The 25311-nt window shown below is 45.8% G+C and overlaps 1 non-coding gene across 1 annotated transcript; it reads left to right on the top strand.

Annotated features, from left to right (window-relative positions):
• Positions 1 to 22479: 22479 nt before the first annotated feature.
• LOC145577311 (small nucleolar RNA R71) lies at positions 22480 to 22584 on the top strand. The gene has a single exon (XR_014098757.1). It is a non-coding gene; the product is annotated as a small nucleolar RNA R71 (small nucleolar RNA).
• The last annotated feature ends 2727 nt before the right edge of the window (positions 22585 to 25311 follow it).

Genomic DNA, 25311 nt, shown 5'->3' with positions numbered 1-25311 from the left:
TTTGCTCGTTCTAACGAGCTCTTACATCGAAAGCCGAGTCCCGCAAGCGCGTAGACCTCCAACGGTAGTCCACCCGCAACAACGACCGGAACGGTCTCTAACTCGGAGTTTAGTCAAGTTTGGACAAAAAACAACTACTCGAGTTTTATGTGTACGTAAAGCTTTTCTCACTTTTATGGAGACGCCTTTTTCAGTTCCAACACAAGTGGAATTCTCAAATCCCAATACATGGGTATTTATAGAGAATTCTCACAAAACATTCTACTCTCCCATCAATGTGGTAGAGTTGGTAAAAATCATTTTTCATTTTATTTTTAATTTGAAAACAAAGGAAAAATAACAAAACAATAATTAATCAACAAGTGCCAACAAGGAGGGAGAGGGTAGGTGAGGACCACAAAGGGAAGGGGGGACCAAACCTTGATCCCCAAGCTTTCCAAACTGCCCTCCTTTATTATCTCGGCTCCAATCAGCTGCCGCTAGCTGGCGGGCCTTCCCTTGGGAACCAAGGCTGCATTGCTGGCCCTTGGTGCCTTCAACTGGACCCCAGATGTGTGGGATGTTGCTGCTGCCTCGGCCCAGCACGCTTCGCATGCTTGCGAGCTGCTGGCCGCGACTTCTTGTGCGCGTATTGCTAGCAGTTCTATCAAGCTTACTAGTTGTGAACGCGTGGGGCAGCGAGCTTGCTAGAATTGCTAGCATGCCACACCATTCACCAGCTAGCACTGCTAGCAGGCTCGGCTTGGTGCGGTGCGCATGGTAGCAGCCATGCTAGCACCACTTTCCCCAAGATCTCAATTTGATCGGGGCATTCCGATGCTAGGGTTATTTTTGTAATTGTTGATTAATTTATTTTTATAGCCTCGTCTTTTATTAATTCGACTTGAATTGCGACGCTCGGTCTGGACGCTCCTAGCTCGATATCCTACGTCACTGTCCATAATAATCGAGCGACTCATTAATACCTTTCGGATTAATTCGTCGTGATGAATCGTTAGTTTCTTAGGTGTGACCTGAAGGGTTCATTCAAGATTAAGTTGTAATATTAATTATAAATTAATATTACTGATCAGAAGCGGCCTCCAACTAGGCATTCCGCTCACTTGACGTCACTGAATAATTAGCTTTCTAATAATTTCGAACCCTCTATCAGAATAATACACTTGTTCGAAGGACACCATTCCTATCATTAATTGTATCCTTTTCAATCAATCTAGCAATGTATGCACATACATTTCCACATTTGTTAGTTTTCTCCTTGAAAACATATTTGCTATTGATGGGTTTTTCACCCTTCATGCAAATTAATCAAATTTCAAACATGATTTTCAAACATGCAATATATTTCGAATTTTATGGTTTCTAACAATTATCCAAAATTTGGATTTGTCATGGCTATCTTAAGAGATATTATTCCCTTACTGTCTAATAGTAAATAGTATGCTTGTAAGTTTTACGTTTATTTCTAACTTAATAGAAATTTATAAGATTCAATCCAATCCTTTGTGTGAATTCTATTCCCATACGGGGTAATTACATCAAACACTGAGTTTCAAGGTTCTTTTAAAGCCCTTTGATTATGTTAATCTTACTCCAGCACTTTTGAAGGTTTGTGAGTAATGAATTCTCTTTTAAGGCACTTGTAAAGTCTTTTGAGTATTCTTGATCAATCATTCTCACGAAGCCCTTCCGAACTCTTCCGAGATTCATTCTCACGAAGCCTTTCTAAAGTAACTCGAGATTCTTAGTTCTAGTTTGTTGTTAATCTCGATGGTCATTGAGTTCATTTTCCTCCTACTTGCGGTTTTGGAAATGTGTTACTTTCAAGAAAGACACCACCTAGAGCAATTGTGGAAATAATTCCCATAGTATAACTTGAATGTTTACAAAGAGACATGTATATTGTCTTTGGGTAAAAGTTTGTTGTGAAACAAACCGTTATCTCCCATTTGAGCTATCTTAGCCTTTATTGAGGCATTAAGCTCCCATTGAGCCGGTAAGCTCCTAATAAGCTACGTAGTTCCCATTGAGCCAGTGAGCTCCCACTAAGGTTAATAGCCTTAGACATATACTTGAAAAGACGTTTAGAAGTTATTTCTATCCATAACTGAATATTGTAGGAGATTATAGGTACTAAATTGCGGAAAATATATGAATCATATTCATAAACCAGTTAAACCAAGGATCTCATGCATAACACATAAAGAAGTAAGAATTATACCTTTGAAGCGTGATTCCACAAGTGATCGAACAAGAGCGATAAGGAGAACAAGAACCCCACGTGTGATTCCTCTACTTACTCCACGAGCACGGATTAAACCTCCACTAATGCTAGTTAGTTGTGACTGAACACTTTAATCAACCTTCAACGGAGATTTGAGCCACGAACAAACCACAAAACCACCCACGCGCCACCACACGTGCCACCCGGGGAGGAGGGCCGTACGGACAGGGAGGAGAGAGAGAGAGACGTGTAGAGAGAAAGAGAGAGAGAGAGAGGTAGGGTTTTGGGAAGCTTGGTTGTTTGTGTGACAATTCCCTGTATGTCAATTGCTATGTCATGCAACCCTAGGCATGGTTTATATTTATAGATCATATCTAGAAAGAAAACCATGTCAAGTCCAAAACCCAATAGACTCTTCTAACTATCCAAGCCCAATTATCAACATGGTATGTCATGAACTCATGCTGCTGTTGTTGAAATTGTTGTTGTTTTTCTTGTTGTTGTTGTTGTTGTTGTTGGTGACGCTCGCGGACAATCATATTACGCTCACCTACAAGAGCGTTAGGCAGGACACCATTGTCCATAGGGATCTTCCACACATTCCTAGAGTTCCGCTCCAAGGATGTGCGGCTAGGGAATGGTAAGATGCAATGGTGCACCCGCTCAACGCACCATTCGTGGAAGTTGTTCACATCGTTGGTCGGTTGGATGAAGACCGACTTCCTCATATAAGAAATGTCCACGAACATATCCTTGTCCTTTCCAACCCTCGTGCAAAAAGGGAAGAGACACTCACCCCCTAGATCTGCGGGCGCACAAGATCTGCAAGGGCGCACGCACAACATCTGCGCGGGCGTACAGATCCTTGCGCGGGCGCACAGCGGGTCCTGTTCAGCGTTTTTGCGCGATTCTTTATATATTGTAGGGCTTGTTTTGTAAAAAAAAAAACTTCATTCTTTTAGATTTTTTTTCCCTTGTTTTAGGAGAGATTTTCTCTCTAGGTTTAGCTTAGGATTAGAGTAGTTTAGAGAGGGAAAGTGAGGGTTTCACCATTGTTGAGCTTGGATTTTGAAGAAGAAGATTGATCATCTTGTTTGTAGACTTTCATCTTCAATCAATGAGAATCTCTAACTCTCTCTCCTCTATTTTATTTGCTTTCTCTTGACTATTGTTTTTGTTGTTGGTATTGCTTGTTAATCATGTTGATTCTTGATTATTTGTTGATTAATCTTGTTATTATCATGATTAGTGAGTAATTTCCCCATTAAGGGGATGGTTGTGGTGTAGTTGGATCTTGAGCATGTTCTAGGTTAGAATTGATTTATTTGTGATTAAAGTCTTTACATGTTTGATATTCTTTAATATTCTTGTAAGTGCACATTGTTGGTTGATTAAAGGTGAATCTTTGCTAACAAGGAACAGAAGTTGACTTAGTTAAGGTTCATTATTATCGATTGTTATTTAATAGTACCTCCTAGTATATGGTTCTAATGTGGAAGCATAGAGGCTATGTTAGGAGAAGCCAATTGACCCCGGAAGGCAGCTAGATTGGATCCTTTATTTCGATATTTGAGCATGTTTAGTTCATAATTAATTCAATTTCTATGCCTTTGTATATGTTCAAGTGAATGCTTTACCTAAAACATTTCCCTTAATGTTTTATTTCTTGTTTTAGCATATTTAGACTTTAGTTTATTTATCTCCTATTCCGGACTAGCTTAATTGTCGATAACATTTGGTGGTGTTTATCCGTTCTCTGTGGTTCGACCCCTATGCTTGCCTTATACTCGTATTAGGTTTGTTTAGGTTGTATAAATTGTATTTGATCTAGGGATAGACAATTGATGACGAATTTATTCCCTTGTCACTTGCTCAAATCTTGTTTGCTAAACACCGCAAACCCCAAGATGCGGTGTAGGATGCAGAGTACTGGGTGGATAATTTGGCTTGCCACCGAGTACCGAGTTCTAAACTCTTCCATGTCGGTAATTTCCCGCTACCAACGGAAGGCATCGTACTCGGGGAAGAGCTCGGTGGATGGGGCAAGGAGATCGGCGTCAGGGTGAAAATCCAAAAGTTCATTTAGACTCCTTGAGGAGATCACATGGCGGGCATTGAAGAGTTGGAAGGAGATTTGGAACTCGTTGTTTCTAACGGGTTCCTTCTCAAAGGAGGCTAGGAACTCGTAGGTGGGCTCCTTGAAAGATGGGTATTGGTGCTGGATGAACTCACTCATCCCAAGGTTATCAAGAAGGGACCGAAGGTCCTCATCTATACCCAGATCACGCATTGAGCGTTGGTAGTAGTGTCGAGTGGGGTTTAGTTTGCGTTTGATGAGGGTTTGATGGATGGGAGCGTGGTGTCGGTTTACAAATTTCAAGGTGGTTAGAGTTGTTTGTTCTTGGTTTAGATTTTGAGAGGAGGGTTGGGGTTCATCAATTGTTATCATGGGCTCCTTCCTGCTCCTTCTCCTACTACTCATCTTCACCAAGTTTAACTCAACAATCCCAAAAATACCGAGAACACCAAAAGAGTGATCCAACACTCAAGAATACCCAATTCTTCCCACAACAACAACAACAATTGAAGCTTTGACTTTGTTATCTGAAAAGAGTTTAGGAGCAACAACTTTCCAAGATACAAATAGCACAAGAAGAACACAAGAATCACCAACAATATTCAATGCCAAAATTTGCAATACTCAATCACGAAAGAGACAATTACTAAGCAAATTTCAATATCAAATATCAAAAACTCTCAACATCACAAATTTTCAATTTCACATGCATCAACAATTCTCAATACTCAATATCAAGCTAGTAATTACTTTCAACAATTCTCAATACCCACAATCAAGTAGTTGCTAGGAAAATTGCATAAAAACAACAATTTTCAACAATAATACTCAACAAATCACCAAGAAATTCATATCAAATTCCACAATTACAAGCAAAACTACCCTAAATCACACAAAATTCTTACAAGCTCAATCTTGCTTAACAATCCTAAAACATGGTATTATCTAATGAATTAAAGCCACAAAGTAGTCGAGGTTTAGGATTATACCACAATTGAAGAGCATGAAGACCACCACGACCCTTTACGCACCACCACTTCGACCACCAAGGAGCAATCCCAAATTTGGTGAAAAATGGGTGATTTTGAGAGGGGGAAAGTGATGAATTTGTGAGAAAAGTGAGGGAATGTAGGGGATTTGATGAAATTTCAAGGTAATAGGTGAGATTAGAGGGGATTTAAGAGGTTAGGGTTTGTGTTCTTGAGGAGAGAGAGTGAGAATCGGTATGAAAGGCGTGAAAATGATGATGAAATCGGGGAAAAAGAGAAGCTATCCCCCGATAAACCCAGATCTGCGCGCCCGCGCAAGTGTATTGCGCACCCGCGCAGATGTTGCACACACGTCGCGCAAAACTTCTACAGAATCTGAAATTTTGCCTTAATTCTGTTCGAGTTCTCCCAGGCCTGCGCGCCCGCACAGCCTTCTCTTGCGCGCCCTTTGCGCGCCCGCGCAGATGTCGCGCACAGGGCGCGCATAACCTTCTGCCAGATTCTGCCTTGTTGAGCTTCCCTGTGCGCGGGTTCTCCCAGGCCTGCGCGCCTGCGCACAGGGTCTTCATCAATATTTTTGCTTTAAATCCCCCTCACTCACTTCCAAGTCTCCAAACCCCAACTTAGCCCCATATATAACACCAAACGGCCTCCAAGTTCCCTCCAAACACGCACCAAAGAGACAAGTGCCTACAAAGCAAGAGGAAAAACGAAAGCCATAAGACAAAAATCAAACAAACAACCTACCAAAAATATGGAAAATAGAGAAGAAAAGGGTTTAAAAGTCAGGTTGCCTCCCGGGAGCGCTTCTTTATAAGGTCATTAGCTTGACCATGATGAAAATCCATTCAAAAGGGTGGCTTAGGACCCAAAGGGTCAAGCCTCAGATACTCAATCACACCAACTTTTTCCTTGCAGAAATAGTGCTTTAAACGAGAGTCGTTCACCATGAATTTGTTTCCGTCAGCATCCAACTCAAAAGAACCATAGGGAGTGGTCTTTGATACAACGAAAGGCCCCGACCACTTAGATTTGAGCTTGCCCGGAAACAAGCGAAGCCTTGAGTTGAAGAGCAAGACTTTGTACCCAACCTTGAAACTCTTGTTCCGGATATGTTGGTCGTGCCACTTTTTTGTCTTCTCCTTATAGACTCTTGAGTTTTCATAGGCATCATCTCTAAGCTCCTCGAGCTCGTTGAGCTTCAACAACCTCTTTTCACCCGCTAACGACAAATCCATGTTTAGCTCTTTGATGGCCCACCAAGCTTTGTATTCTAGCTCGACCGGCAAGTGACAAGCCTTCCCATAGAACAACCTATAGGGGGTTGTACCTATGGGAGTCTTGTATGCCGTTCGAAGAGCCCAAAGTGTATCATCAAGCTTGAGAGACCAATCTTTCCTTGATTTGTTCACCATCCTCTCAAGTATATTCTTGATCTCACGATTCGAGACCTCTACTTGACCTTGAGTTTGAGGATGGTAAGGTAGACCAACCCTGTGATGAACGCCATATTTCTTGAGAAGAGCTGTTTTGGGGTTTTTTGTCCCTCGGGAGAGTTACAACTCGAAGACTGATCCTGCCGGCTCTGTACCTGCAAAATTAACGGAGACACCGGTTGGATGGTGCTCCGCCTCCAACGCTCAAGTTAGTAACTTGAAGTAGAGTAAAAGGTGCGGAAATTAAGGTGGGGATCTGCTTGGATTCCAAGCTCAGTTGTCTCTATCAAAGGGACGGTTTTCAATGAATACCTTAAAATGTGAACCTCCCCTCCAAAAGAGGGGAATCTCCCTATTTATAGGGTCATTGGGAATTGTGCCCCTGATTAGGGTATCAAACCCTAATCATTGGTGGGCTGCGCCGTTCTACGGCTTTCTCGGGATTTGGGCCTGAGGGCCGACATTTTCCCAAATATTTGGGATGACACGTGTCAAGCGGGGAATGGTCCACTTTGGACTATCCTTGGGCTGACACGTGTCGCCCTCCGGTTAGGCCACATGGCAGGGTTAAAAATACCCTAAACATTTGCCCCTCACAGATGTGACGTGGCAATCCGCGTGGCATCTATGACACATGTCACTCGCTGAACGATGGTAAATTTACCGCCAAAAAATTACTGTTTAACTTCTGGGTAAATTACGGAGTTGCCCCTCCTTTCACCCTCTATATATAGCCGTTTACCCTCAGAATCTTGCCACACTTCACAAAAATTTCAGAGTAAACTTAGAATCTTGAAAGAGAGAACAAAAGTCATCCGTCTGAGTCAGGCGCATATTTGAAGAAACCCAGACGCACCAACACAGGCGGACCCGTCTACCTTCAGATATCAAATCTAAAGGTACCGTCTCTGACTCTTTCAGCTCTTTTTTCATTTTTCCGTTTGTATATATTCCTTACAATAAATGGATTCATCACCAACACACACGGCAGAACCTAGGATAGGATCCAGCCGTTCACCAGGGACGGCTGAGTCTAGGACTAGTAGTGTCGTCTCAGGGTGTTGGGACCACCCTCATGCTTGGATTCCGACCATCTGCGCGTCTGTGCAGGACACAATGGCTCGGACTATGCAGACGGCACGAGATCCAAATTATAGGAGCGACGACTCAGGCGCACAAGCGTCTGAGGGGGAGGCGTCTGGCTCTGGACACCAGACGGCTCCAGAAAGGTCCCCTCCGCGCGGCCCCCCAACTCCTCCTGATTCCTTTTTGGAGGAATGCGACCAAAGCGGGGAAGAGGACAATGACCAAGGCGGGGAAGAGGCCGCCTCAGTTTCCCTTTCTTTATCAGGGGAGGAGACGAGAAGGGTTGTTGACGTCTCTTCTTCTGAAAGCAGTGACAATCTTCCCCCGCTTGAGGATAGTGAGGAAGAAGAGAGGAAGACGTGGAAGGAGAAAGATGATCCCTTCAAAATCCACGTCTCCTCAAAAGACATTGACCTGATGGAGAAAAATCTTCCAAATTTCCTGAAAGCCCACCCAATGGGAGACGGGTGGAGCATAAGGGTGCCTCCCCCAGACGGCACCATTTCTTGGGAGGACACTGAACGCAACGCAGACGGCTACTTCGGCTGTTACGAGGCGGCGTTCAGGGCAGGTCTTCGCTTCCCCCTTCACCAGGCGGTGAAGGCAATTTTGAGAGGCTACGGCCTCGGAGTCTGGCAACTTTCCCCCAATTCTTGGGCAAACATTCTGGGGTATGTTGCCGCCTGTGAATTCCAAGGGGTTCACCCCGGCTGGGAAGCGTTTGCCAAGATGCACTATCTCAGCCGCAACCCAGGCGGGTTCAGAGCGTGGTATACTCTGTCCACACTCCCCCAATACATGATGACCTTGGATAAGGTTTCCAAATTCGATGGCTGGAAACACAGGTTCTACCTGTGCACGGCTCCCACCAGACGGGAGAACTACGAGCTCCGTCTGTACAATAAGAAGCCTGACCTTATGGGTCGGAAGTGCTGTCTTCCTCGAATTCCGGATGAGGACTTCGACAAAATAATTGAGGCTGATCTCTTCGGCCTCACAGACGCAACCCTGTCAACCGGGGAAGTAATAAAGGTTCCAAAGAACTGGATCCCAAAGAGCGCCTGGTTCAGGGACGAGTGCTTTCTAGCCGCCTGCGGGCTAGGGCACATGTTTGACAGAAGTATGCGCCTGAATCATTTCCGTCTGGGGTACTTTTGTGTCGGAAATGAATTTCTTGTTAATGTTCTAACTGTTTTCCGTCTGACCTTGCAGGAGAAGCATTAAACATGTTGCCCGAAGAGAAGACACCCAGACGGTCCTCTGCCCAGATCCGCCGAGATTTGGCGGAAGCCCAGGAGCGTGAGCTCAGGGCCAAGGTAAACGCCTGACCTGCTTTTTGAGTTAACTTTCAAAGTTTCCTCACGTCGTCTGCTGACATTAAGTTGTTGTATTTTCAGGGAGCCAAGGTGGACAAGACGTTTGAGAGGAATCTCAAACGGGCTAGGGAGGAGACCCCCGTCTCTAACCCAAGCAAGTCCTCTAAAAAGGCCGCCTCCTCTGCTACTCCTACTGCCCCGCCTGGGAGGCAAATGAGAATAGGAGGGAGGAATGACCAGGTGTCAGGCTCTCTTGGCCTAGACTTGGCCCGTCCTCTTCCTGCAACCGGGGGGCTTTCAACGGCTGCTAGCGGCTCCCGCCTGGCCGGCTCTGCAGGTAAGAATCCCTTTGAATCCCCGTCTGAGCTGGGATGGCCGCTGCGAGTGAAATCACACTCCCAGCAAACGTCATCCTCAGACGGTCGGAACCAGATAGGCGCTGCTTTAGTAACCCAATCTGATGCTGATTGTGATGCAGATCAATCGCCTCGCTGGCCAGACGTCCAGAAGCATGCCAGGGCCATGCTGGGCGCTGTAGGCAAACGGGATAAGGATGCTATCCCAGGGATTGAGACGTTCAATCTTGAACGCATCGTCACCCTTCTGGCTGAGGTAGTACACAACCAATTTTTTCAATGGCTATTTCTACACTCTTTCCCGTCTGCATCCTTAACCTTTATTTTTTGTAGGCCTTGCTGCGGGTAGACGGTCTCAAGCGCCCTTACACCCGCAAACGGGATGAGGTAAGACGGGCCAAGGAGTCCGCCTCCATTGCCAATGATGTTGCTTTCCATTCAACCATAATTAACGACCTTGAAACTAAAAAAAACGAAATGACGCAGGCGGCCAAAATTCAAGAGCTGGAGGCGGCACTGCAGACGGCCAACCAGAGGGCCGAGGCTGCAGAGGCGGCCTAGAAGCAGGCGGAGGTGGATCTCCCTAAGCTGAAGGAGGACCTCCAGAAGGCCCAAGAGAACCTCCAGGCTCTTCAAGGAGCTTCTTCAGAGAATGCTGATCTGAAGAGGAAGATATCCCAGATGGAGGAGGCGGCAGCTAAAGCTCAGGAGAACTTCCGAGCAACTCTCCAGGCGGAGCAAGACCGTCTGGTTGCTGAGATGGCCGCCGATAATGAGGCCATGATGAAGATCGTCTGGGATGCCTTGAATCCTGGAAAGGATTACGGCGTCTGAGCCCTGGCTCACAAGTATGCTGACGAAGTCGTCTACTTGCGAGAGAGAGGTGAGCCAGAGCCTGAGTCCTTCCTCGCCTGGGCTGAGACGGAACAACCAGAGCCTGAAACTCCAGAAGCTCTAGACGTTGAAATCCTTGAGGAGGGCGAGAGGAACCAGGAAGGGCCGCCTGCAGGGCAGTAGCTTCAGCGGCTGTGCGCCAAGCCTTAGTTTTTCCGCGGCAGTATGCCAAACACTTTGTTTTTCCGGCCTGCGTGCCGAGTATATTTGTATTTTTACCGGCTGAGGAGCCGGGTCTTTCAAACAATATTTGATAACAATTGATCCATCCAGCCGTTTGGTTGGACGGAAATCTTTTATCAATGCACCGACTGAGTCGGTTTTATTACTTTACGCTTGTGTTTGAGCTTTCAAATTTTTGCATTTCAAATTTCTCCGCCTAACTTATCAAAAGTATGCGGCTGCAATTTTCTCCGCCTAACTTATCAAAAGTATGCGGCTGGTCTTGCCCCTGGACGGCTGTGTGGTTGGTTTCAAGTGAAGCTGGTTGATTGTCTTGGGAACGTCTGATGCTGCAAAGAGCATGATACGTTTGTAAGTCAATCAATCACAGTAGTGATTGCCCCAAACCAAGTACACAGCCGTACATTAATAGGCGTTTCAGCTTCTAGCTAGACGGTGTTTCCCGTCTGAGCAGAATTTAAATAGCCGTTGCACAACTCTTTTGCCCCAAATGAGGATGTGTACAATTTAAAAATAAAAACGCTAAGTAAGAAATGCAGCCGGTCCCCGCCTGATGTCCTTAGACATCCGGGTTCCGGAACTTGCTCTTTCCATAGACAGTTCAGGTCAGACGGCTATGGATGGCTGATTCAGCCGTCCAATTGTGGCCATCTGCATTGATAGAGCAGGAAGGCAAAAGCCACCTGGGGCCAGGAGGCATAAAGGCCGCCTGACCCTTCATGGGGCAGGAAGGCAAATGCCGCCTGCCCTTCATGGAGCAGGAAGGCAAATGCCGCCTGTCCTTCATGGAGCAGGAAAGCAAATGGCCGCCTGGCCCTTCATGGAGCAGGAAGGCAAATGGCCGCCTGGCCCTTCATGGAGCAGGAGGGCAAATGCCCGCCTGGCCCTTCATGGAGCAGGAAGGCAAATGGCCGCCTGGCCCTTCATGGAGCAGGAAGGCAAATGGCCGCCTGGCCCTTCATGGAGCAGGAGGGCAAATGCCCGCCTGGCCCTTCATGGAGCAGGAAGGCAAATGGCCGCCTGGGGTGTTTGCAATCCAATTATACATTCAATGTCCTTTTGCCCCATTGGGAGGACTTGTATAATTTTCGAAAGTAATCTAAGTAGGAACCTCAGTCGGTCACCGGCTGATGTCCATTGGACATCCGGTTGTCGAAACTTGATCGTTCCTTAGATTGCTCTGGTCAGACGGCTATGGATGGCTGATTCAGCCATCCAATTGTGGCCGCCTGCATAGGTACGTAGAGTAAGCAGGTTGGCTTCTCTCTGCGACGATTGCACCCGGAGGGGTGTCGCCGGACGCCTTTGTCCATGTTGGGACAGGCGAATTTAGGTCGAAGTAGCCATCCGGCCATTGGCCTTTGGTCTTGTTATAGACCGGCTGTATAGCCACTAAGCGTTTCTATGCTTAGCTTACTTATCTGGCCATTGGCCTCTTCGTCAATCAGACGTTAATTCAATTTTCAAGTGTCAAACTCAGAAAAACAAACAAGTGACCCGTCTGGGTTCAGACGGGAAACAAAATATGATAACAGAAAGCAACTTCTCATTAAAGTGCTTCTTGTTTACAAAATTTACAAAATCTCAGAAGTAGTATTTTTTGAAATTATCTACATTCCAAGTTCTAGGCAGGCGCCTGCCGTCTGGAGTTTCCAGGCGATAGGTGCCGTCTCTTACTTCTTCATAAATCCGGTAGGGGCCTTCCCAATTAGGAGTTAGCTTTCCAAGCTCATTAGCCCTACCGGTTGCCTCCATTTTCCGTAACACTAGGTCGTCCACTTTCAAGGGACGCTTGTGTACTCTCTTGTTGTAGGCTCTTGTCATTCTCAGACGGTAAATCTCATGACGCAAGGCGGCGTTGCCCCTACGTTCTGGAAGTGAATCCAATGCCAGGCGCATTGCCTCCCAGTTTGCCTCTTCATCATATAACATGACTCTGAGAGTCTGCTCATAGTGTTCAATGGGCAAGACGGCTTCAGCACCGTAAACCATGAGAAATGGGGTTTCTCCGGTTGACCCTTTTGCTGTTGTCCGGATGGCCCATAGGACATGGATTAATTCCTCAGCCCATAAGCCACCGGCTCTTTCAATTTTCTTCTTTATGCCGTCTGAGATCAGCTTGTTGAAGGCTTCAACTTGGCCATTTGCTTGGGGACGGCCGACTGATACGAAACAGGTTGAGATCCCTTGATCTCCCAACCAAGTTTTTAGCTGAGGCGTCTCAAACTGAGGGCCATTATCAAACACCATGGACATAGGTACCCCATACCGGGTGATGACATTCTTCCAGATGAAGGAAATGACGTCTGATGTCTTGATATTCTTTACCGCCTCAGCCTCTACCCACTTGGTGAAGTAATCCACAGCCACCAAGATATAACGCTTACCGCCTGGTGCAGGCGTGTAAGGACCTAAAATGTCCATGCCCCATTTTGCAAACGGAATTGGGCTATGGATGACCGTCAGATCAGTAGCCGGGCGGTGAATAAGTTTGCCAAATTTCTGGCACTTGTCACATTTTCTCACCAATTCCTTGGCGTCTGCCTCTAGAGTAGGCCAAAAGTATTGCCGCCTGGCTCTGACGGCTAGAGATCTGCCGCCTATGTGGGAGGCGCAGAACCCCGAGTGCAAGTCTTCGAGAACTTCCTTCCCCTTCTCTGGGGTTACACACTTCAATAGAGGCTTAAGAAATCCCGCCTTGAAGAGTTCTCCATTTCTCAACTCAAAGCTTGCAGCTCGCTTTTTCAGAACGGCTGCCTCCTGTGGCGAATCAGGGAGCGTGCCGTCTGAGAGGTACGCCCGGATGCCATCCATCCAGGTGGAGCTTCGGTCTAGGACTCCAATAGGATCTTCAAAGATGCTTCTTTTTTCAAGTACTTCCCAGAAGACTGACCGAGGCGTATCATGGCAGGCGGAAGATGCAAGCTTCGATAGCGCATCCGCCCGGTTATTGTCAGACCTGGGCACTTGATTCAGCCGGAACTCCTCAAGTGACCCAGCCTCTTCTTTGACCGCCTGAAGATATTTGATCATAGCCGGGTGAGTTGCCTCATATGCTCCCTGATACTGGCTAACGACCAACTGCGAATCTGAGTAGGCGTCAATTTTTGTTGCCCCTGCCGCCTTACACATACGGATTCCGGCTAGCAGGGCTTCATATTCCGCCTCATTGTTTGAGGCCTGAAAATTGAACCGTAGTGCATACTCATATCTGTCCCCTTCAGGAGACTCATAAATTACGCCTGCACCACAGCCGTTCTTCGTAGAACTCCCGTCTACATACACCTTCCAAACCTGATCAAGATTATCCGGAGCCACCGGACGGGTCATTTCCACAATGAAGTCGGCAAACGCCTGACCTTTCACTGCCTTTCTTGGTTCGTAAATGATTTCAAGACTTTGCATTTCAATAGCCCATTTTAGCATTCTTCCGGATGACTCCAAGGTAGACATTGGCCGCTTGAGTGGCTGGTCGGTGTAAATTACCACCGGATGAGCCAGAAAGTAAGGCTTCAATCTTTTGAATGCCATGTACAAAGCAAAGCCAAATTTTTCAACCAGGGGGTACCGGAGTTCAGCATTTTTAAGAACATGGCTAATGAAGTAAACCGGGAGCTGAACGCCGTCTCGCTCAGCAAGGAGAACGGCACTGAGAGCATGGTCTGAGACGGCCAAATACATATACAACGTCTCCCTAGGTAGAGGACTGACCAACCTAGGCAGAGAGTGCAAATGCTCTTTTAGCTTCTGGAATGCCGTCTCAGCATCGTCTCCCCATTCAAACCTGGTCTTCTTCCTGATTGCTTGGAAGAAGTAACGGCATTTGTCACCTGACCGGCTGAGGAACCTCCCCAAGGCGGCCAGGCAACCAGTCAGCCTCTGGACTTCCTTGACAGAACGGGGTGACTTCATATCAATTACCGCCTGTATCTTTTCGGGGTTAGCCTCTATCCCCCTTTGATCAATCAGGAATCCGAGAAACTTCCCAGACTCAACACCAAAGACGCATTTCTTGGGGTTTAACATGACCTTATGCCGCCTGAGGGTGGTGAATGTTTCTCGGAGATCAGCAAGGTGATCCGCCTGTTGCTTGGATTTGACTATCATGTCATCAATGTACGCCTCCACATTCCTCCCAAGTTGATTGATGAAGACCGTATTAATCATTCGTTGGAAGGTGGCAGGCGCATTCTTCAAGCCAAACGGCATCACAGTATAACAGAATAACCCCAAATCAGTGACGAAGGCCGTCTTCTCTTGATCTTTTTTCCAGAGGGGTATCTGATGGAAGCCGGAGTAGGCATCCATGAAGCTCATCAAGGCGTGACCGGCTGTAGAGTCGACCAGACTGTCGATCTTTGGAAGCGGGTAACTGTCCTTTGGACACGCCTTGTTGAGGTCTGTGTAATCAACACACATGCGCCATGTCCCATTCGGTTTCTTAACAAGGACCACATTGGCCACCCAACAGAACCGGCTGGCGTCTAGCAGCTTTTTGATTTCGGCAGCTGCCGCCTGACTTCTTTCCTCGCCGTGGTTTCTTTTCTTTTGCCGGATGGGCTTCTTTTTGGGATCCACGGCGAGTTTGTGGACAGCGAGATCCGGGCTGACGCCTGGCATCTCTTTCACTTCAAAGGCAAAGATGTCTTTGAATTCTTTCAGCAGAAGGTGCAAGTTTGCACCCAGAGCAGCATTAGCAGCCGTCCCAACCTTCACCGTCCGCTCTGGACGGCTGTCGTCCAGAACGAGATCAATGTGTTCTCCAGCCGGTTGGGGACGGAGCTCGTCTGACCGTTCGCCGGCCAGTGATTGCTATTTTTTCTCTTTTTTCACCTCCACCAGCAGAGGCGCTTTTCTCTTCTTACCAACGGCTGGTGGGGCAGGGTTGGCATCTTTGACAGCGTCAAGGTCTATGGGTTCCTTCCCTTGGCCATCTGAGGCCACAGTATCTTTAACGGCTGAGAGATAACACTCCCGAGCCGTCTTCTGATCCCCGTTCAGGGAACCAACAGAGCCATCATCCCGCTCATACTTGATAAGCATGAGAGACGGGATGATCACCGCCTTGGTTTCGTTGAGGGTTGGCCTACCAAGGATAATATTGTAGGCGGTCAACTCCTCCACGACCAAGAACCGGATGACAACATGCCGTCCCTGGCCTTTTTCTCCCAGCCGGATGGGCAAATCAATTCTGCCGGCTGGGTAGACCATCCCACCCCCAAAACCAACCAAGGGGTGGGTAACCGGATGCATGCTGCTGGAGTTGTACTTCAACTTCTGCAGGCACCGGAGGCTGATGATGTCCGACGAGCTGCAGGTGTCAATAAGGATCCGTCCAACCAGCTGGTTGGCAACCTTACATTCAATGACGACCGGGTCGTCATGCGGACGGCGGACGCTGCCCCTGTCCTTCTCAGTTATGAGGACGTCTGGGAAGGTGGAGGAGGCAGACGCCTGCTCATCATCATCCTTGTCCATCTTTCGAAGATGGCTCTTGGTGCCCCGGATGGTCGGGCCACCACATGAAAATCCGCCTGCTATAGTGTAGACCGGATCCTTATCTGTATCCGAACTACTAGCCGGCTGGGTAGCCTTGGAGGACTGACCCTTGCTCTTCTTTTTTGCCCCGGCTGGGGACTTAGAAATGTAGGACTTTAAAAGCCCTTTGTCAGCCAGACGGTCCAACGTCCGCTGCAGACTAAAGCAGTCGTTGGTGTCATGGCCAACCTCCTCATGGAACTGGCAATATTTATCTTTGTTCCGTGACTGGACGGAGCTCTTCAATGGATTCGGCTTCTCAATGGACAGCCGGTCCTTTACCTCCATGAGGATGGAGTTGCGGTCTTTGTTAAACTCGTACTTGGGGACGTACGGTTTAAACTCTTTCTTCTTCTTCTGGGACGGCTGCTCAGAATCGCTGACCGCCCAGACTTCTTTTCTCTTTCCGCTCTTTTCTTTTTTATTACCCGGCTGAGCTGGCCGGCTGTCCCTCTGTTTGTCAGATTTCTTGGAGTCTGACTGGCTACCAGGCGTGCAGAGGTCGGTAGCCTGTATATAGCTTTCCGCCTCCCTCAGGGCCGCCTGTAGCGTAAATGCCCCTTTTCTGACAAGGTCGAACTTAAAAGCCGACCCGTCTCTCAGACCCTTGAAAAAGTCTGTGAATGCTACCTCGTCAGACAGCCCCTAGATCTGTATTCTAACCAGGTTAAACCGCCTGACATAGGCGCGTAGCCCTTCTCTCTCACCCTGCCTAACGGTGCTCAAATCAAGGCTCGTTTTCTTGGCAGGAATGTTCATTGAGAAGTTGGTAGCAAACAAGAAGGCTAGCCTCTTGAAGCTATCAACAGAACCGGCTGGCAAGTTGCCAAACCACTGCTGGGCAATGCCCTTCAGTGTAGCCGGGAAACAACGACACCAGGTGGCATCGTCCCACCCCTGTAAGCACATGAGGTTGGTATATGCCATCAGGTGGTCTTCCGGGTTGGTGGTACCATCATAGGTGCCCACCAAAACATTCTTAACCTTGGTCGGCTGAGCCGCCTCGGTTATATTGGCTGCAAAGGCAGACGGCTGTTCGCCTAGCCTCATTAGCCGAAGCTGCCAGTCCAGAGGCTGGGCAGGAGTATATGCCGCCTGACCTCCAAAAGGAGGTGGCTGCATGAACTGGAGGCCATATTGCCCATACTGCGCCTGAGGTGCGTATGGTATAGACCCTATCATCAGCTGAGGTTCGGTGTTGACGGTTTTACCGCCTGTCCGACTCTCATGCAAGGACATAGAGTTCCTTGCAGAAGCTTGCTTGAAGCTGTCTGGAAAGCTCGAAGTGGAAGCTGACTCAGACTGCTGCCGCCTCCTTCGATCGATGACTTGTCGTGCATCGAAGGTAGACGCATTTTGTGCCTCCGGCTGGGGTCGCCTGGGCATCAGAATCTTAGACCAGTCAAGTGTTGCGGCTGCCTTCTCCTTTGGATGAGGAGTTGGCTGCCTGTCCTTGACCGGCTTCTTCTTCTTTCCAGTGAATACCTCTTCATCCTCATCCTCCTCATCCTCCTCCTCATCCTCCTCCTCAGTGAATACCTCTGGCTGAGGCTGAGGTGGAGGCTGGGGAATTTCGAACCCGATCGGTTGAATAACCGGTTGCAAGTCATCCAAGTTACCCGTCTGGGTACCAGGACGTAGAGAGGTAGAATTGAGAATCGGTACAGAGTTTTGAACCATCTTGAGGTACTCTCCCCACAGACGGCGCCAAATGTTTTGGGGTTTTTTGTCCCTCGGGAGAGTTACAACTCGAAGACTGATCCTGCCGGCTCTGTACCTGCAAAATTAACGGAGACACCTGTTGGATGGTGCTCCGCCTCCAACGCTCAAGTTAGTAACTTGAAGTAGAGTAAAAGGTGCGGAAATTAAGGTGGGGATCTGCTTGGATTCCAAGCTCAGTTGTCTCTATCAAAGGGACGGTTTTCAATGAATACCTTAAAATGTGAACCTCCCCTCCAAAAGAGGGGAATCTCCCTATTTATAGGGTCATTGGGAATTGTGCCCCTGATTAAGGTATCAAACCCTAATCATTGGTGGGCTGCGCCGTTCTACGGCTTTCTCGGGATTTGGGCCTGAGGGCCGACATTTTCCCAAATATCTGGGATGACACGTGTCAAGCGGGGAATGGTCCACTTTGGACTATCCTTGGGCTGACACGTGTCGCCCTCCGATTAGGCCACATGGCGGGGTAAAAATACCCTAAACAAGAGCTTCAATTGCTTCTTGGCAAAATGAGACCCTCCATCACTAATTAGAATTCTTGGCACCCTAAATCTAGGAAAAATGATTTTCTTGAGAAGCTTGAGCACCACCTTGTGATCATTGGTAGAAGAGGGTATAGCTTCGATCCATTTCGTCACATAGTCAACCGCCACCAAGATGTATAGGTTCCCACATGAAGAAACGAACGGTCCCATGAAATCCACCCCCTAAACTTTGAAGGGCTCCACCTCTAGAATACTTTGTTGGGGCATCTCATCCCTTTTGGTAATGCCACCACTCCTTTGGCATCGATCACATTGCATAACGAATTTGTGAGTATCCTTGTGCATTGAGAGATTTTTGCTACCGTCTTGTCAACACCACCATGTCCCACACATGCTAAAGGACACCATCAATCGCATGATCGGGGACACACTTCCTAAAGAGACCATCACCACATTGCTTGAATAGGTACGGATCATTCCAAAAGTACCTTCTCACTTCTTTGAAGAACTTTTTCTTTTGTTGAGAGGAGAATTCCGGAGGAACTACCCCACAAGCAAGATAGTTGGCAATATCCGCATACCAAGGTGTAGAAGTCGCCACCATAGTCATGAGGGCCTCGATCCCTATCTCATCATTAATTGGAACATCCTCCTTGTTCTCAAATGGAAGCCTAGACAAGTGATCCGCCACATAATTCTCCGCTCCCTTTTTGTCCCTCATTTCCATGTGAAAGTCTTAAAGAGAGAGAACCCAACGGATCAAGCGAGGCTTCGCTTCTTTCTTGGTCATGAGGTATCGCACCGTGATGTGATCCGTGTACACAATGACTTTTGAACATATGAGATAGGACCGGAACTTATCAAATGCAAACACCACCGCTAGCATCTCCTTCTCCGTTGTTATATAGTTCTTTTGAGCTTCATCGAGAGTCCTACTTGCATAGTAGATGACACATGATTTCCCTTCTTTCTTTTGACCAAGGACGGCACCTACTGCAAAATCACTCGCATCGCACATTAGCTCAAAAGGCAAGCTCCAATCCGGAGCTTGCACAACAGGAGAAGAGATGAGAGCTTCCTTGAGCTTACGAAATGCCTCAAGCAAGCCTCATCAAAGCTAAAAAAACATCTTTCTTAAGTAATTCGGTCAAAGGTTTGGCAATTGAGGAGAAATCTTTTATAAACCTCCGGTAGAAACCGGCATGCCCAAGAAAAGCTCGTACTCCCGTGACGGAAGTAGGAGGGGGCAACCTCTCAATCACCGAAACTTTGGCCTGATCAACCTCAATGCCATTTTTTGAAACTTTATTACCGAGGACAATGTCCTCCTCGACCATAAAATGGCATTTTTCCCAATTCAAAACCAAACTCGTCTCTTGACACCTTTGCAAAACTTTTTCAAGGTTAAAAAGACAAGTGTCAAAAGACGAGCCACCAACACTAAAATCATCAATGAAAACCTCAATTTCTTTTTCAAGCATTTCGGAGAAAATGGAAGTCATTGATCTTTGAAAAGTAGAGGGGGCATTGCATATTCCAAATGGCATTCTTCGGTATGCAAATGTTCCATATGGACATGTGAAAGTAGTTTTCTCTTGATCGCTTGGATGGATAGGGATTTGGAAAAATCCGGAGTACCCATCCAAGAAACAAAAGAAAGCATGGTGAGAAAGCCTTTCAAGCATTTGGTCCATGAAAAGGAGAGGAAAATGATCTTTTTTTGTATTCTTGTTCAATCTCCTATAATCAATACACATTCTCCACCCGGTCACCGTCCGGGTGGAGATTTCCTCTCCCTTTTCATCCTTGACAATGGTCATTTCACCCTTTTTGGGAACTACATGAACCGGGCTCACCCACTTGCTATCGGAGATAGCATAGATGATGCCCGCCTCACGTAGTTTCAAAATTTCTTTCTTGACAACCTCTTGAAGGTTGGGGTTCAACCTCCTTTGAGGTTCAATGGAGGTGGAATGATCATCCTCAAGATGAATACGATGCTTGCATAGAAAAGGACTAATGCCCTTGATATCATCAATGCTATACCCTATCACATCTTTGTATTTTCACAAAACATCAAGCAATTTTTTCAAATTAAGTTCATCAAGCGTAGCATTGACAATAATAGGGTATTTTTCCTCCTCATCAAGATAAGCATATTTCAAAGAAGGGGGAGGGGCTTGAGTTCTACCTTGGAAGGAGGCTTGGAACTCTCCTCCGATTTTTCCTCCATTGATTCAAGCTCAATCTTGCTTTGTTGATCAACTTCCTCCTTTGAGGATTCCTCCATTGCCATGACAAATTCTTTGGCTTCTTGAGAGTGGAACTCCTCTTTGCATGTGAGAGCTTCCACAATTGGATCTTGAGGCTTCATCATGACCCTTCCCAAACGGTCTAACTCCTCATTCACAACATCAACTCGATAACACTTTTCAACCATAGGGGTCTTTAGCAACTTTGAAAACTCAAAGACTATCTTCTCATCGGCCACTTCACATGTGATGGTGTTGTTTTTGCAATTGATGACCGCCCCCAAAGTCTTAAGAGCTTCCCGACCCAAAATCAAGGGTGTGTCCACATCTTCTTCCATGTCCATCACTACAAAGTCACAAGGCACATAGATGTGTCCCACTTGAATTGGAACATCCTCAAGTTCTCCACAAGGTAACTTCACCGAGCGGTCTGCTAGTTGAATTGTCTTCCTTGTAGGGATCATCTCAATATTGAGTTTTTGAGCAATGGATAAGGGGATTAGACTAACACTTGCTCCAAGATCGGCCAATGCACCCCTAGCTTCCATATTTCCAATTTTCACCGGCAAAGTGAAACTCCCTGGGTCTTTCTCCTTCTTGGGCATTTTATGTTGAACAAGAGCACTTACTTGGTGTGGAAGGGTGATAAGCTCATCATTGAGCTTCCTTTTGTTGGTGAGGATATCCTTGAGAAATTTGGAGTCAGATGACATTTGTGTCACTACTTTAAGAAAAGGGTCATTGATGTGCAAGTTCTTCATAACACTTAGAAACTTTGCAAACTTGTCATTCAACTTCCTCTCCGCAAGCCTACTTGGAAAAGGAACCGGTCCATCAAGGTTCCTAGTCTCACTAGGAATTGAAGTTGTCTTCTCGTTGTTGACCTTCTTCTTCTCTGAACTTCCTTCTACCTCATCAACTTTTTCCTCCTCACCTCTCTTATCTTCATTCACACTCTTTTCTCCTCCCTTCTTTCCCTCACTATCCCCCTCATTTGGACCATCATAGGAAGTTCCCGACCTCAAAGTGATTGCCTTGCATGTATCGGGTTTTTGGTTATGAGAAGGGTTAGGTTGTGGTTGTCCGGGTAGAGTTGATGGTGAATTGAAAGGAGTTCTCTCGGCCAATTGAGCTAGTTGTGAATCAACCATCTTTTTGTGAACCCTTATTTCTTGCATTTGTTGCCCAAAAGTTTGCATTTGTGAATGCATAGCTTGAAGGAGTTGTGTGGGTGTTGGCTCCGCTTGAGGTGCTTGTTCTTGATTTCTTTGGGGTGCTTGGGTTTGATTGTTGTATTGGTGTTGGTTATTGTATTGGTTTTGGTTGTTGTATTGGTTGTTCCTTAGGTAGGTTCCTCTTGGGTTTTGGTTTTGAGATGCAGGTGGATTTTCGTATTGGGGGTTCGAATTGTAAGAGGGTTGAGCTTGTTGGCCCCATTGTTGAGGTTGAGATGCAAACGCGGGTGGTGGTTGTCTCCAAGCCACTCCACCACCGCCTCCTCTAAAACCATCTTGCCTTGTGTTGTATGCCGCTACATGCTCGGGGCTCAAACCTCCACAATAAGATGTATCATGGTTCGTTCCTCCACAATTTTGACAAGAGAAAGAGTTGACTTGAGAAGAGCTTGCTCCACCGCTTGAGCTTGCATTTACACTTGTGTTCAACTTTGAGAGCCCTTTTGTGAGTTGCTCAATTTGATGTTGCAATTGATCGACCTTCTCCAATTCATACATCCTACCTTTCTTCGGTGCACTCCTTCTCCTACCTCCCCAAGAATAGTTCTTTGCTACCTCCTCAATCGTTGCCTCCACTTGATTTTAGGGAATCTTGATCAATTGTCCACCCGCCCCCGCATCCAAGTTAACTCTAGACATGGGCTCCAATCCATTGTAGAAAAACCTCATGAGCAAACTTTGATTGTATTCATGGTGAGGACACTCTTGTACCAACTCTTTGAACCTCTCCCAAGCTTCATTAAGGCTCTCATCCGCTTCTTGTTCAAATGATGCAATCTTCCTTCTCATCTCGGCGGTCTTTTCCTCAGAAATGAACCTCTTCAAGAATGCCTTAACTACCTCCCTCCAAGATGTGAGTGAGTTAGGCTTCACTTGCTTCAACCACTTCTTTGCTCTACCCGAAAGAGATTGTCGAAATAGGTGCATCCGGATGTATTCTTGAGAAACTTGGTTGGTTTGAATCATGGCACATAGCTCAAGGAATCTATCAAGGTGCTCTATGGGGTCTTCACTTGTAGAACCCGAAAATTGCTCCGATTGAACCATTCTTGTATATTGGGGATGAATTGTGAAGTTAGTTTCCGTGACGGGTAACAAAATCCCTCCCGTGAGCTCATAATCCTCCGGATTTTCGAACTCACGAAATAAAATATCATCCTCTTGTCCCGCCATTGATTCACTTTGCGAACTAGAAGAGTAAGAATCACTCCCACTATCAATTATAGAACCAAGTCCTCTTCCTTCTTCTTGAAAAAGTCTACGGATTTGTCTTAAAGTTCGGTTGATTTCTTAATCGATATGATGTGTAGGTGGTCCTTGAGATCTTCTAAGCATTCACCAAAGCTAAGCAAAAAATTAGCAATGACAAGTATGATAAAAAAAATCAAAACAAAAAAGAAAGCAATTAAAATTACCCTAACAAAAGCAAAATTAGGCACTAAACAAGCCGCCTCCCCGGCAACGGCGCCAAAATTTAATCGGGCTAGGATAGGTCGTTAAACTATTAACCCTAATCAAATTAACTATTTATAAAACCTAGACTTCACACTAAACTAGTTAGTGGCAGCAAGGGTCGATCCACTGAGGAAGCTTTCTCATTTAATATCAAAATCACCATGCAAGAGTAAGAAAGGGGTATATTTTGTTGGAATTTGGAATGTAGACACTAGAACTATAAATAAACAAGTAAAAGGGTGATTAAATCAAGGAATAACAACACTAGGGATTAGGGGGTTTCAAACATGATTAGAATGAAGGAAAACAATGATAAGCATCATGATTAACATGCCAAAGAATATAAAATTCTACCTAAATAACTCATTTTCATGCAAAAGTTTAGGCAAACCAATGAAAGTGGTCTAAGCTGATTAGGATCATTTTCATGCATCCTATTAGGCACAAGCTAACCCAAGAATAAAGAGGCACAATACATGGAACTCTATTTTAACAACTCATTCTCATGCAATCATTAAAATAGAGGTGATCTAAATCTAGTTCAAATCATTTTCATGCATTTAAACTAGAAGGCAATCAAATAAAGTACTACAATAATCTCAAGCCAATAAAAATCATATCTTTCATCAATTTAAGGCATGTAATCAATCCACTATCACCATTAATCCATCATTCAATACATATTTTACACCCCCTTCCCCTAGCTAAGAGATTAGCCTAGAAAAGGGGGACTAGACATGATAACAAAACTAGATGAAAACACAATAAACATGAAAGCAAACATGATCAAAAACAATGAAAATACCAAAATATATTAATCCACAAAATAGATAGAAATAAACAACTAGAGTGCAAATAAACAAGACTAAGAGAAAGGATTAGAGATTACTAAGTAGGCAATAATAGAAAGATTAAAACTTGCAAAGTTGCTTGATGGATTGAAATGAAACTTGAGCCAAAGTTGCATACATGGAAATAACTTGAGTAATACTACACTTTCTCTCTCTAAGATTAGGGTTTAATTGTTTCTAAGATAATGCTAGATGATCCACTAATTCACCCTACGGCCTATATATATAGGTCCACTAAAAAGAAACAAGAATTCGAAATAAAAAAAAAAACTGAAACCCAGCGGTGCGCGCCCGCGCATACACACTGCGCGCTAGCACAGCTGCCATGCCTGCGCCCTCTCCGATCTTGTGCGCCCGCAGATCTGTGGGTACGGAGGAATTAGACCCATGGATGCGCGCCTTCTCCCAGCTACTGCGCGCTCGCGCATGATGAGTACGCGCCCGCACACATGTCGCACATGTGGCGCGCAAAACTCTCTGTTTTGGCTCTGCTTCTGCTGCTATCTCGTGCGAGTTCTCACAGGGCTGCGCGCCCGCACAGTTCAAAGGCGCGCGCCTGCGCATAAGCCGTGTACAAGGCGCACAAAACCTTCTGTTTCTGTTCTGCTCTTGAGGCAATCCTGCGCGGGTTCTCACAGTGCTGCACGCCCGCACACAGGGGATATGAGAATGAATTGCTCTTCTTCCAATGCCTTGATTCCTACAAAACGAAAACAAAGAAAACAAGGAAAAAGGCAAACAAAGAAAAGAAGAACAAAAAGGTGAGAGAAAAAAAGGGGGGGCAAAAAAACTACAAGTGGGAGGAAAAACCCGTAAAATGAGCACTAAATCGTGGCATAAATGCCACTCATTATTAGTGTAATTAGATAATATCATATATTATACATAACCAATTATAAAATATCATATACTTTAATTTATGTATGAGATAGAATCAAATCTTATTTTAATTATGGAAGATAAATCATATTTATTTTCCATGATTATCCTAACTGATTTAGGAGATTCTATCCTAATTACTTGCTAATCACATATTTTAAATCAATTAATATCCTAAAATAATTATGGGATAATCACATTATTTAATCAATTATTATCCAAACAGAATCTTTTGCTCCATAATTATCATATCTTAAAAAAATTAACAACTTTAACTTTGTTAATTATCTTTTCAAAATCAAAACTTATCCTTTAAATTTTAATTTTAAAATC

This window comes from Chenopodium album, chromosome 13 (genome assembly GCF_948465745.1).
Source record: "Chenopodium album chromosome 13, dcCheAlbu1.1, whole genome shotgun sequence".
Lineage (NCBI taxonomy): Eukaryota > Viridiplantae > Streptophyta > Magnoliopsida > Caryophyllales > Amaranthaceae > Chenopodium > Chenopodium album.
The sequence above is the reverse complement of the archived record's forward strand: the minus strand, read 5'-3'. Positions and strand labels throughout refer to the sequence as shown.